This window comes from Zonotrichia albicollis, chromosome 7 (assembly GCF_047830755.1).
Source record: "Zonotrichia albicollis isolate bZonAlb1 chromosome 7, bZonAlb1.hap1, whole genome shotgun sequence".
Taxonomy (NCBI): domain Eukaryota; kingdom Metazoa; phylum Chordata; class Aves; order Passeriformes; family Passerellidae; genus Zonotrichia; species Zonotrichia albicollis.
The window spans coordinates 17,110,628-17,123,993 of NC_133825.1; the positions used below are offsets into that span (position 1 = coordinate 17,110,628).

At 46.5% G+C, this 13,366-nt stretch overlaps 1 protein-coding gene across 1 annotated transcript in view; it reads left to right on the plus strand.

Annotated features, from left to right (window-relative positions):
- The window catches only part of LOC141729649 (methylcytosine dioxygenase TET1-like), a 31,681-nt gene that overhangs the window by 14,674 nt on the left and 3,641 nt on the right, over positions 1–13,366 (plus strand). The window contains exon 4 of the mRNA XM_074544420.1: positions 2,536–2,586. The gene's annotated coding sequence lies outside the window, so the exon portion shown is untranslated. The remainder of the gene's footprint in view (positions 1–2,535; positions 2,587–13,366) is intronic.

The window sequence follows — 13,366 nt, forward strand, 5'->3', positions numbered from 1 at the left end:
TAATTACATTACGGTGTAGCATTAGATAAGAAAACAGATTGCAGTTTGTAGCTGATGAGAAGGTGTTCTTACTGGTTTTTATATTTAGTGCAAAAATCCGTGGCCAACATTCTGGTTTAGATGTCAACTGTGGTTTAGATGTCAATTGTTGGGAATTCAGGGAGTGCTTGGGTGCCTGCAGTGTGAGATCTGCTGTGGTTGGTTTGTTGTCCCTGGTTAGGGAATGAGGGCTCGCTGTGACCCCTCCAATGTGTGGAGCAGGTGGAGTTGTGGGGAAACAATTGTATTTGATGTTTATATGGTGGCCACTTCCCATGGCAGTCTCTGTGCAGTAATTTGTTCTGTTGGGTGCTTGTGAAAAACACCAAGCACTTGGTTTTAAAACTGTAAAAGTTTAATAATAATGAAATGGTTATAAAAATAGTAATACAATTAGAGAAATAATAATTTGGACAAATTGAATTAGGACAATATGAGACAGTAGAGACAAAGAGTTACGGAGGTCCGGGTACATTTTTCTGGGCAGCACGACCCCCGTAAACAGAGGATTAACCCTTAAAAGCAACAGCCTGTTGCACATTCATACACTTCATCCATGATGCATAAATTCCATTCAGACACAGGATTCTGTCTGGGCACTGTCAGCTTCTTCCTCTGAATCCTAACAGCGCCTTCAAGGCGGGAAGAAGTTCGGTTCTTCAATAAGAGGGCAATAAATTCTTTTTCTCTGAAAGATTCCGTGTCCTGTGGCTGCTATCTCGCTGCAAGTCCTTTCTTTAAAAAAACTATCCTACGTGGCATAGTTTCTATTTTAACATTTTTAATAACCCAAAACTATATTTAACACACTACTAAAGTGAATTCATACAGCATTACTTTCTAACACAACACATATAATATTCATTTGAATATTTGTGAAAAGCCAATCATAAAATATGCATTTTTGACATATAATATTCATTTGAATATTTGCCAAAAGCCAATCATAAAATTCGCATTTTTCACAGTGCTGTAGGAGTAGGTGAAGCCGGAGGATTCTGTTGGAGCAGGGCTGCGGTGGGCGCTGGGCTCCCGGCCCCGGGCTGGGACTTTGGAGGGGCTGCTGCAGCCGCGGCCGCTCGGCTGGGGAGAGCAGGGGCAGGCAGGGCCTGTGCTGCGAACTCCACCGGGCAGCGGCGACTTCACGCTTGGCAGGGCGATCCGGCCGCCGGTGCCCGGTGCCTCATGCCCAGTGCCCCTCAGGAGCGGGTCGGGGCTGTGCCACCTGGTGCCACTCAGGAGAGGGCTGGGGCTGTGGTGCCCGGTGCTGCACGCCCAGTGCCCCTCAGGAGAGGGTCGGGGCTGTGGTGCCCGGTGCCCCTCAGGAGAGGGTCGGGGCTATGGTGCCCGGTGCCGCTCAGGAGAGGGCCGGGGCTGTGGTGCCCGGTGCCCCTCAGGAGAGGGTCGGGGCTGTGGTGCCCGGTGCTGCACGCCCGGTGTCCCTCAGGAGAGGGTGGGGGCTGTGGTGCCCGGTGCCCCTCAGGAGCGGGTCGGGGCTGTGGTGCCCGGTGCCCCTCAGGAGAGGGTGGGGGCTGTGGTGCCCGGTGCCCCTCAGGAGCGGGTCGGGGCTGTGGCGCCCGGTGCCCCTCAGGAAAGGGACGGGGCTGTGGTGCCCGGTGCCCCTCAGGAGAGGGTCGGGGCTGTGGTGCCCGGTGCCCCTCAGGAGAGGGTCGAGGCTATGCCGCCCGGTGCTGCACGCCCGATGCCGCTCAGGAGAGGGTCGGGGCTGTGGTGCCCGGTGCCGCTCAGGAGAGGGTCGGGGCTGTGGTGCCCGGTGCCCCTCAGGAGAGGGTCAGGGCTGTGGTGCCCGGTGCCGCTCAGGAGAGGGTCGGGGCTGTGGTGCCCGGTGCGCCTCAGGAGAGGGTCGGGGCTGTGGTGCCCGGTGCTGCACGCCCGGTGCCCCTCAGGAGAGGGTCGAGGCTATGCCGCCCGGCGCCTCACGCTCGCTGCCGCTCTGGAGAGGGTCGCGGCTGCGCCGCCCCGTGTGCGCACGCGTGCGGGTGCGCGGGGCCCGTGTCCTCGCCTGACCCCGTTCTCCTCGCGGCCCCGGCCGATCCCACCGACCCCGGCCCCGGTGCCCGCGAGGGGCGGCCCGCAATGCCCGGGCCGTGCCCGGGACGCGGCGGGTCCGTGCCGGCCTTTGCGGGCGGCCTTTGCGGAGCCCCTTTGTTCGGGCGGGCGGCTGTGCGGCCGCCGGGGGGCGCTGCGCGGCGCTGCGCGCTCCCGCGGGGCCGCGCGCGGCCGCCGCTGCGGCAGGAAGCAAAGATGGCGGGGCAGGGGCGCCGCCGCCGTGAGGGGGAACGCGGGGCGCCCGCCATGTGAGGGGCGCCGCGGGGGCGGCGGACGGGCCGCCGGGAGCCGCCGCCGGCCCGTGCGAGGGCCGCGTGTAAAGCACTCGGGGTACTGCAGAAATATCGCTGTTCCATAATAAAAATCGGAGGTGTCTGCCTGCCTTTGTGACCACAACTTATATTCTGCAATTTGATGTTTTTTTAGGTCCTAACAGAAAACAAAAGGCCTCAGAGGAGGAAGCAAAGAGTTTTAAAGGTAACCGATGATTGCTTTGATATTTATCCCCTCCCGTTTTGAGCAGCATTTTCTTGTCATAGGGCCCAGGAAGGCAAAGGGTTAAAGGCTGGGTAGCGGCGCTTTCCAGCTATTAAGCAGATTAGCTAATTTTAAAAGCACAGAACATGTCCTTTCTTTCCTCTTTCTCCTCAGCATGTTGTAGACATATTTGAACCTCCCTGCACAAGTCTGCAGACCAAAAGTTTGCTTTCCCTTGCAATGAACGTTCCCTTTAATTTCTTCTGCTCCTAGTTTTATACTTTCAAACGTAACAGTTAAATGTTTTTAGCATACAGGTTTTATGGCAGCTGAAATTTCATGGGGGAAGTCAACGTTAAACTGCGAGCCAAGTTAACAAAAGTAGAATTTTTACAGTTACTTTACTGAAGTTTTGATATTCTCCCTTTCTTTAAACTTTAGAATACCTCAACTGAAACTGAAAATCCTGTAAACTTACAACAGCCTTCAGTTTCAGTGCTAACATATTCCTTCCACACTTTTAAAATGGCTATCTTTCATGATAACAAAAGATTGGTCTTGCAAATGCAAATATCTTAGTTTTCATACCAAAATACAGACTTGCTGCACTCATGGCTAATGTTTTGGGTTGTTTGGGTTTGTTTTTTTTTTAGTAACAGGTAGTATATTGATATTGCTTCTCTCAGTTAATCTTTAGACTGTTTTGAATAGAAATAAGTCATTAATTCTGTGTTGCAAACTAACATGTTGGAGGGTGAGTGGGACAAGTAAGATGGATGGTATGGGTAAAATGAAGCTAGTGAAAATGCAAACAAAAAGTATGTTGTTAAACTTGCTTTGTTGAACTATTCTAGCTAAATGTAATAAGATAGTTTAGTATTGGTTCAGTACACTAACATTTCAGAAATTGTTGGATATAGTATTTATAAATGCTGACTGGTCTGTAGTATCATTTTACTTGAAATCATCCCAATTTCTTAACAGTTGTGTTGTCATTGTTACAGTTACAGAAAGTTTGGTAAGACAAACCAAAGTTAAGATTAAGTAAGGAGCAGATAAACTGTCCAACCTGAAGGGTGTCTGTCTTTTCATGTGGAGTAGTTGTGCAAACTAATTGTGGTTTTACAACGCTGGCAAATGTTAGTGGGCTTTTTCTGCATTCAAATAAGCCATTGAAATATTTGTATTTTTGTTGTTCTGGGTATGATTTTAATTATTAATTTTAATACTGCTGCTCTTTGTAATATACCTCATGGATGTAGCTAAAACTTGAAGTGTTTGCTCATTCTGTCTTTTGTGCTGTTGACAGTAGCATGCAAAATAAGGAGTGTTTGTAAAGGAGTCAGTTTATGATGTGTAATTGGTGTGAAGAGTGGAAAATGTGGGGTTTTGGTGCAGACAGATGGGTGTCTGTCTGCACTCGTGGCTCATGAGATTTTCCTCTCGACTGCCTTTTGCCACTGTTTGTGATGTGGTGGCCCAGCAGGTTGCTATGTAATAGGAGTCTGTCATTCCTGTCCTTTCCAAAAAGCCTCTGAAGAGTTTTTTTCCACCCCTGACTCTTGAATGGAGAGGCTTGTCTGGTTCTGTGTGTGTAATACCCATGTCAGTCGTTGGACCTGGGCTGGTTTATGGTTTGACTTTTTCTTTGCTGAACTGATTTTGTGATATTTCCCCTTTGGTTTTAGGTGCTGGGTTTGTGTTTTCTGGTATTTGTATTTGTTTTGTAGTGCTGGGGTGTATTTCCTAAGAGTTTGTCTCCTTGCATCCCCCCAGGAAGGCACAGTAGCTCTGGAGGCATCTCCTGGAATGCTGCACTGGGGCTGCCTTTGCTTTTGGATGGGAGAAGGGAGGCTGGGCACCTGAGTTACACCTCAGCTCTGTCAGCTGCAGCAAACTTGCAAAAAGCTGCATGCTTTGCACACTTCTTTCCTAGGGCATTTTCAGAAGTGTGGCATTGTGTTACCTGGCTCTAAGCTGGTTTCTGCTGTTGCTGGGACACCATGAAAAGACCATGAAAAGCGGTGTTGTCCTGTCTGTTGAATTATGACTTCACTGTTTGATTTCATGATTGGTAGTGGCTGAGGGCATCTGACCACTGACATTTTCAAAATTCAAACAGGATGTGTCCTTTTTAATTTGTATTTTCTTTAAATACTATTCTTAGGCTCCTTAAAGGAGGATTTGTCGTACTTTCTTCCAATAATACATGGAGCTCTGGGTTTTTTCCTAACTCTCCTAAGTTTTGGTAGATGCACATTTATTTCCTTAGAGGGTTCATGTTCTAGCTGTGCTGCTGAGGACCAGGCCATTCCCAAATTCTGTACAGGGGAAAAGAAGCACTGCTGTTCAGGTACAAATGGATTGGACAGATACAAACAGGACTAAAAGTGATGCACACTATTACACTGTGCCTTTTGTGTACTATTTATAGCTTTCTATACTCATGCCTTAATGCTCCTTTCTGGTTATTGGGCAGCTTGTTTAGGAAATTCATCTGTGCCATAAATACTGCATTAGGTTCTCCATGTTTATTTTGAAAGAGCATCTGAAATATTCATCACTTCTAGCAGGCAAGTGCTCATTAAAGAAAGGAAGCTTTGTAAGCTCCCAGTAATGGATACAAGGGAAGGAATATACTTAGTTTTCCTTAGGGTTTATATTGTGTTCTTTTCCCAGCTGAGCAGACACTTCTTTAATTTTATTCCTGCTAATGGAAAACCTATATAGAAGGGATTCATACTTAAAAATTAATTTGCCTGCATTTCCAAAGTCACATTTTACATCCTGCTTCACTTGCCATCATCCTTTTTAGCTGCTTCCTGGTGCAGAGCTCAGAAGAACAGGGCAGTTGCACATGGCCTGGTGTTGTGGTGTCAGGGAAATCTCCAGGAGCCCGTGCAGGGGCAGAGGGGAAAGTGAGGAAAGTGAGGAAAGCTCCCCACAGAGGATCAAAACAACAACAAAACAAAAGGAAGGAGAAAGAGAGGGAGGGGAAAATTAGGGAAGAGCCTGGGAGAAATCCCTTGTGATGTGTGCAGTGCTGGCTGATGCTGTGGCTGCCTGCACAGCCTGGGCTGTGTTTGTGCATCAACACTGCAGCAGTGCCCAGGTGCCAGCACAGTGCCCACAGTGCCAGCAGTGCTCAGGTGCCAGCAGTGCCCAGGTGCCAGCCATGCCCACGGTGCCAGCACAGTGCCCACAGTGCCAGCAGTGCCCAGGTGCCAGCACAGTGCCCACGTGCCAGCAGTGCCCAGGTGCCGGCACAGTGCCCACGGTGCCAGCACAGTGCCCGGGTGCCAGCACAGTGCCCGGGTGCCAGCAGTGCCCAGGTGCCAGCACAGTGCCCACGGTGCCAGCACAGTGCCCAGGTGCCAGCAGTGCCCAGGTGCCAGCAGTGCCCAGGTGCCAGCACAGTGCCCACGGTACCAGCACAGTGCCCAGGTGCCGGCACAGTGCCCATGATGCCAGCACAGTGCCCAGGTGCCAGCAGTGCCCAGGTGCCAGCACAGTGCCCAGGTGCCAGCAGTGCCCACGGTGCCAGCACAGTGCCCACGATGCCAGCAGTGCCCAGGTGCCAGCAGTGCCCAGGTGCCAGCACAGTGCCCACGATGCCAGCAGTGCCCAGGTGCCAGCAGTGCCCAGGTGCCCGCTCACCCTCTGTACCACCCCCTCAGCTGAGGGCAAGCCAGAGCCACACATGACTCAGTATCCCCAGCTTTGGGCTGTGTGTAAACACCATACCAGGAACATCCAGGTTTTGTTGCCATCCAGGCTGCACAGAGCTGATTGAGCACCCTCTTAATTTTTCTTTTCCAGATGTGCAAAGCATAGTCTTGTAATGAGCCAACTTGAAAACATTAAGTTGGCTTGGCAGACCTGCTGTTGCCCTTTTTATGATGCAGTTTTAGTTTTGCAGCTTAAAGAAACTAAAAATCCACTTTTTTGATCAAGGTCATACATGTGTTAACAAGGTTTAGGAATACAAGTGCTGAATTTCATGATGATGCTTGGAGTGAGCAAGGATTGAACTGATTTGGAACATTTATTCTAAATTATGGTGTATATTTTTAGTGCAGAATATCTGCCAAAATTTTTAGCTGGATGAAATTAAATTTTATTACTTTTTTCCCTTTTGAACTGAGATATGAGCAAGTCAATGGATGGAGTTGCACTGCAGTGGAAAGAAGGAAGAATGGTACAATACGAGTTGGAAAGGATGCTGTCCAGAAAGGACTTCTCATATTTGTTGTGGTGTTTTCTTTTAATAGACTTTATCACCTTGGAGCATATTCCTTCAGTAAATCCCAATTGAAATTGCTTTGAGTATTAATTGAAATTTTCTTCTTGTTTTTTACTCCCTGTTTTTTTTGATAGGTAGACCTTACTTTTGGTATGAAAGAATCCTACACAAACCAGTTCACTTGTATTTTTAAAAATAAGATAATTAACTTAGCTGTTACCTGGATTTTTTCCAACATATTTTGAAAGAAATGTTCTCTTTTTCACCTTTATTGAGCTGAATGTACACCTGTCTAAATGGGATTAAATCTTTAATATTCTTTGCTTTTGATAGTCATGCAAGCCCTTGATGTGAGCAGGCATGATTGTGGTTGTGATTGTATTTTTAAAAGTAAGATAATTAACTTAGCTGTTACCTGCATTTTTTTCAACATTTTTAAAAAGAAATGTTTTCTTTTTCACCTTTATTGAGCTGAATGTACACCTGTCTAAATGGGATTAAATCTTTAATATTCTTTGCTTTTGATAGTCATGCAAGCCCTTGATGTGAGCAGGCATGATTGTGGTTGTGATTGTATTTTTAATAGTAAGATAATTAACTTAGCTGTTACCTGGATTTTTTCAACATTTTTTGAAAGAAATGTTCTCTTTTTCACCTTTATGGAGCTGAGTGTGCATCTGTCTTAATAAGATTAAATCTTTCATTTTTTTTGCTTTTGGTAGAGTCATGCAAGCCCTTGATGTGAGCAGGCATGATTGTGGTTGATTGTATTTTTAAAAATAAGATAATTAACTTAGCTGTTATTTGGATTTTTTCCAACATTTTTTGAAAGAAATGTTCTCTTTTTCACCTTTATGGTGCTGAGTGTACACCTGTCTAAATGGGATTAAATCTTTAATATTCTTTGCTTTTGGCAGAGTCATGCAGGCCCTTGATGTGAGCAGGCATGGTTGTGGTTGTGATTTAGCACAGGGCATTTCCCCTCAGCTTTCCAGCACTTGCACATGAATGCACTCAGGAACATGGGACTTGCATGTTGTTTGTACAGTTCAGCCAGCACCACTCATGGATGTGGATGGTTTTGAATAGAGCCCTAACAAAGAAAGCCTTTGTAAGTGATCTGTAAATTATTAGTCTTACTCTATTTTCTAATCCTTGATGTTCCCAGTTTCTGGTGGAGTGGGAGCCTGTCCCTTGGGAATTCTTTGCTGGGGTGTGCAGAGATGCTGTGCTGCCTTTGCCCCCATCCCTGATTCTGTGCAGCTCCCTCCCCATGTCCCTGTGCTGCTGTTTGCCCCACAGCTCCCCAGAACATTGAGGGAAGAGAGGATAACTGCCCTGGAGAGGGGACAGGGAGGAGCAGGGATTCTGGTTTAACTCCTTCATTGCTGGAGCAGGGCAGCTGTGAGCACAGTGCCCCTCCTCAGGGATTGGTGGGGTGAGGCCAGGCTGAACCTCATGATCACAGTGGTTTTGGAGGGCTTGGCATGTTTTGAATTGTGATTTATTTGTAGGTCTTGACTCTCATGGTCTCTTTTAGTGTAGAGCCTTCCACTTCATTGTATTTAGAAGTGGAGCTTCAAAAAACTAGAAAATGTGTTTGTGATCAAAAGTGTCATAAAATATCCAGTAAAAGTAGCATAGCTTTTGGAAAGGGAGGAAAGTGCATGTGGAGATGAAGGTCAGTTGTGTAGGTGTGTTGATTGATACATTGTTTAGATGTTCTTAATGAGGAATTACAAAATAAACACAGGTTTCTCTTCCAGCTGCGTTGCTTTGTTGGCACTGTTTGCATTCAGTACTGCATAATGAGCTTTGTTCCATACTTGTCCTTGCTGTGTGTGGTGCAGACACTGAAATAACTGAGCTGGCTCTGCCAATGCCAGTGATCAGTTCCCAGTGTGCTGCTGGCCATACATTTATTGACAGGAACACCTAAAACACCCTTTGGAAATGGCTGCTCCCTGGTTAGGATCTGATACCACATTGCCAAACAAGTTTGTTTATTGCTTTTAGCAATTGATGTGGGAGAAAACCATTGAGAGCCCTAAACCCTGAGTGGCAGCAGACTCTTAACATTTATGGGTTTGGTTTTTTTTCTTTCTGCCATGCTATACCAACAATCTTGTTTAGTGTTACTGATTATTTAAAAGTTAATTTAACTGATTCTATGACAGCACACTGGCATTAGTAGGAACCTTGCTTTTTTAGAGACCAAGAGATCTGATTTGTACTAAAATAAATTCTTAATTATAGGATTTCACTGGGGAGGTAAGAAGAATTCATGCTTTCTTTTTAAATGTTAAATGTATGAAATTTAAACGATATAAAGAAAAAGGAAGACAGCATTTAATCAACTAACAATAATCCCTTTTCATTCATTTCTGTAAAATTAATTTATAGGCTATAGACAACAAGGCTGTCCTTGTTGTCCTAACAACTTTAATATTAAGGCTTCTAGAATATTAGGGGTTTTTGGAGCTGACTTACAATTGAGTGGTTTGTGTCTTGACTGAATTCCTTTCTCAGTGTTTTGTTGGTGCTGTCTGTATTGCATTATAGTTTAAGCAGTGCCCTGTAGTAAAATGGGGCTGTACATTTAATTTTCCTACGAGAAGGGGTTTGCTGGACTTGTGAATAAGAGGGCAGACTGCTGTGTGTTTGTTAATGCAGAGCATTCACTTTTGTGGCAGATCCTGTCTGAGCCCTGCAGTGAAAGCTGCTGCTCCTGTGAAGAGCAGGTGGAAGTTACAGCGCAGGTTCTGCCTTCAGCTTTACTTAAACCATAGGTGAGCAAGCTCTCAGGCAGAAAAGGAAACACAATTTGCCATTTTTTAGGCTTTTTTGCCTCATGAGAGTAAGCAAAACATAGATGAAAAATCCTGAATAGTCCTGCCTCATAGCCTGGTGCCTTAAGAGATCAGCATGACCATTTCTTTTTTTAATCAGAGTTAAGCTGCTCCTGTCACTGAGTTTTCTATTTCTAAAGAGTATTAGTTACTCCTTTTTATCTTGTGGCCCCTCATCAGCTTTAAAACCAGGCTGGAATGGTGTTGTGTGTCCTTAGCAGTTCTGGTCTGAGAGCTGCCACCAACATGTAGTAACTTGTAAATAATGTGATTGCTTGTACAACAGGTGGTAGGGCACAGACTGTGGTCCTGAATTAAGGAGCTGAATATCTTCTGCTTAGATTACAGGAACTGTGGAAAGTTTTGTTGTTAATTCAACACTTTGGACTGAACCTGAAGAGAAATTGTCTCAGTTTGGTTCACATGTGGTAAACCCAGGAAAGACCACTATGAACACTTGTTCTTGTGCTGGGAAGTTGTAAGACTGTATCCTTTTGTTTGGCTGAAACATAATTTTTTAAAAAGATAGCTGAAAGGACTTGAATTTGAAAATGCCCATGGATGAAAAGTGTATCCAAACATCTAACAAGATGCTTTAAAAAATGCTTTACTCTCTCTGTCTTGTTGGCAAAAGTGCACCATAGTTCAAGGGCAGACTTCTCCAGCCTTAACTTCAAGTCATTGAGTCTTGTTCAACTTTTGTATGCTAGAACAAGGAGCCCTCTGTTATCAGCATTCTTTTCCACATAGACTGAGCAGGAGTTTGTGGCTTTTCAATTTTCTTTCTCTTTGCTAAATTGGAGAGAGTGAGTAGAGAGTGAACTTGAGGCTTTCACTTCAAGATGTTTCAGTCCTTTGTCATTGCTGTGCTCCTGGGAGCCCCCTCCAGCATATCAATGTCTTGCCTGAATTGGGGATGCCAGAGCAGGATGCTTTATTCTGCCAGCAGGTGCAAAAGTGCCAAGTGCAGGACTGAAAGTAAGCACTCTTTTCCTGATGGTATTGTTATTTATGCACCCAAGGGCTGTGCAGGAGTTTCTGTAGTTACTGTGCAGCTGATGATTGCCCATGGGAATGTGCCCTGCTTTCCAAGGTGCAAACCTGCCTTTTGTAGATGCCTCTTGCTAGCACAGAACATCCCTCTGGCTGTAATGAAATGGCTGGCCTGCCAGATTCATTTCTCAGGCATCACGTCTGTCTCTGAATGATTTGCTGTTTTTCTAGGTGTTAATTGGCTGCTCTGTCAGATGTTGCTAAGGAGGCTGCCCGTTGCTGTGATTTGCTCCCTGAGCCCCTGTTTGAGCACTTGGTGATTCTCCATTTGCAGGAAGGGCCAGGCAGCGCTTCCTGAACCCTGTGCTGATGCTTTCACAAATGAGTGAGCCACAGAGACATCAGCTAGGGTGGGCAAATTCAGACACTGCACTTCTTTCATCTCTGCTTTTGAGCTAAATTGCACTGGGGCAAAGTTCTCTCAGGGAATACATATTGTTGCAGATTGTATCATTTTTCTTTTCTGCCTTAATTGAGTGCTGTATTTTCCAGAGCTGCCAGGGTCTCTCTGAGTGCTTGGTTTCAATGTTGATGACAAATGATTGAGTCATTCAAAACGCCAGTAAAAAACAAATGAAACCAAACCCCAAACCCAAGGAAAACAAAAGTGACCAGGCAAGCTGCTTGTTTATATTTGCTTCTGTGGCAGAAAAAGTGCTGTAATGTTTGGGGCTTTTCCTTTCTTAACAAATCAACTTTGGATGCCTGTGTAGAAGAATGAGGTCTCCTTCACCCTGGTTTTTCTTGCTCCTGTTTGTAGCTTTTACAAGACAGGTATAGGAGGTGATGGAAACAACAATTTGAGTTTGTGGCTGAGAGAGCCCCTTTCCAAGCAGGCATCCAATAAATACATTTCCATGGGAGCCACCGTTTGAAGCCTTTGCAGTCAGAATTAGTATCCTGCAGTTTTTAATTTTGTAGTAAGTGTATCCTTTGGGGTCTGATACTGTAGATCTGAGCAGTCTCACTGAAGCTGGTGCACAGGGTGGGTGGGAGGGCTCTGCTCTGGTAGTGGTGTAGGAGAGAAAAGGAAGAGAACAAAGGTATAAAGACTTTGGGGCCATAATGTACTAATTCCTCCTGGAAAGAGACAATGAGGAGCTTTTCTGGGTGGAAGGTTGGCTGGTGTTTCAAGAACATGGCAAGGAGGATATAAATGTAGATTAAATTGAGACAAAACTGAGAGCTAGGCTGCAGCTTGGAGAATGTTCTTTGCTGTTGTGGCTACAGATATGGATATAAAAGCAGCAGCAGCTGGAGCAGACTTTGCAGCTGTGCCAGGATCCAGTGTGAAACGCTGCTTGCTGTGATGTTCAGGTTGGTGAGTGGGTGGGTTGATACTCAGGGAAGCTGGAAGTGAGTGGGACACCTCCAGGAAAGCCTGAATGTCGTGCCCCAGGTCAGGTTCCTTTCCCCAGATTTGCAGAAGCTCTTGTTCTCTGAGTTTCTGTCTAAACCAGCTGGTGTGGTAAAACTTGTCTGCATGGTTTTGCCCAGTCCTGTGCTGTCCCTCAGTGCCAGCTGTGAACACTTCTCTCTTGCAGAACAAAGCCCCTTGTACATCAGGCTGTGTTACATTAACAAAGGGCCCCAATCTGTTTGTGTGCATTTAGATTTATAGAGAATGTGCCTTAGCTGGAGCACTGCAGGGGTGTGGTACCTTCAGTGTGCTGGTACCTGCTTTATTCCTGTGCTGAGATGGATGGGAACATTCCCCAGCTTCAGCTTGGCCCCTGCTCTGCTGTTCTCTGCTTTGGGAGCCTGCCTGGACCCCCTGCTCAGGCTGCAGCCTTGGGCAGCAACCCACAGCATGCTGCTGCTGTCTGCACTACTGCAGTAGTCACACGTCATGGGGTTGCAAACAGAAGTTTTTTCTTAGTTGTATCACTGTATCTGCCCTTAATTAAACAAAAATCCAAGAAGAAAATGTAGCTGTATTCAGGAGGTGACCTGTAGCTTCCACAGCCTTCTCCTTACATCTGTGTGTTCTAAGCAGTGCATGGCTTCCTGCACAGCGCTTGGCAGAAGCAGCTGCCTCTCCCTGGTGCCTGTCCTACCCATGTCTTATCTCCTTGTCCCTGTATTTTGGGCCTGTCCAGTGCAAGTCCTCGATTCTGCTGAATTTCTGCAGGAATTTCTGCATGTACCAGAGAAGACAGCAGGGATAAATGCCAGAAAAGTAAATTGCTGCTCAGCTGGGTGCTGCTTTCTTGCCTCATGGTGAGGCAGTGATACCTGACTGTTGGACCATGAGCCAAGCACCTTGTTTGAATGTTAGATTAAATGCATTTGGGGTCTTCTCCAAACAGTTTTTCTGAAACAGCACTCATATTATATTGTGCTTTTGGCTCTCTGAGGAGCTGCCAGCTCTGTCCCAGCTTGGAGGGACACGTGGGGCTGGCTGTGTGGCTGCAGACCTTGCAGCAGGATCCAGGCTTGCCCGTGGCACTGCAGCTGCCAGGTGCTTCTCACCCACTCATCCCTTTGTGCTGGTGGATGTGGTGACCCTGGAAGAGCTGTCTGTTGGACCATCCCAGTTTTGGCACAAGCAGGGGGTGCAGTTATTGTGTGGGCTGTTGGGCACATGGGACCTGAGCAGAATCTGACAGGGAGGGTTGCCTGGGGGCTTTGGCAC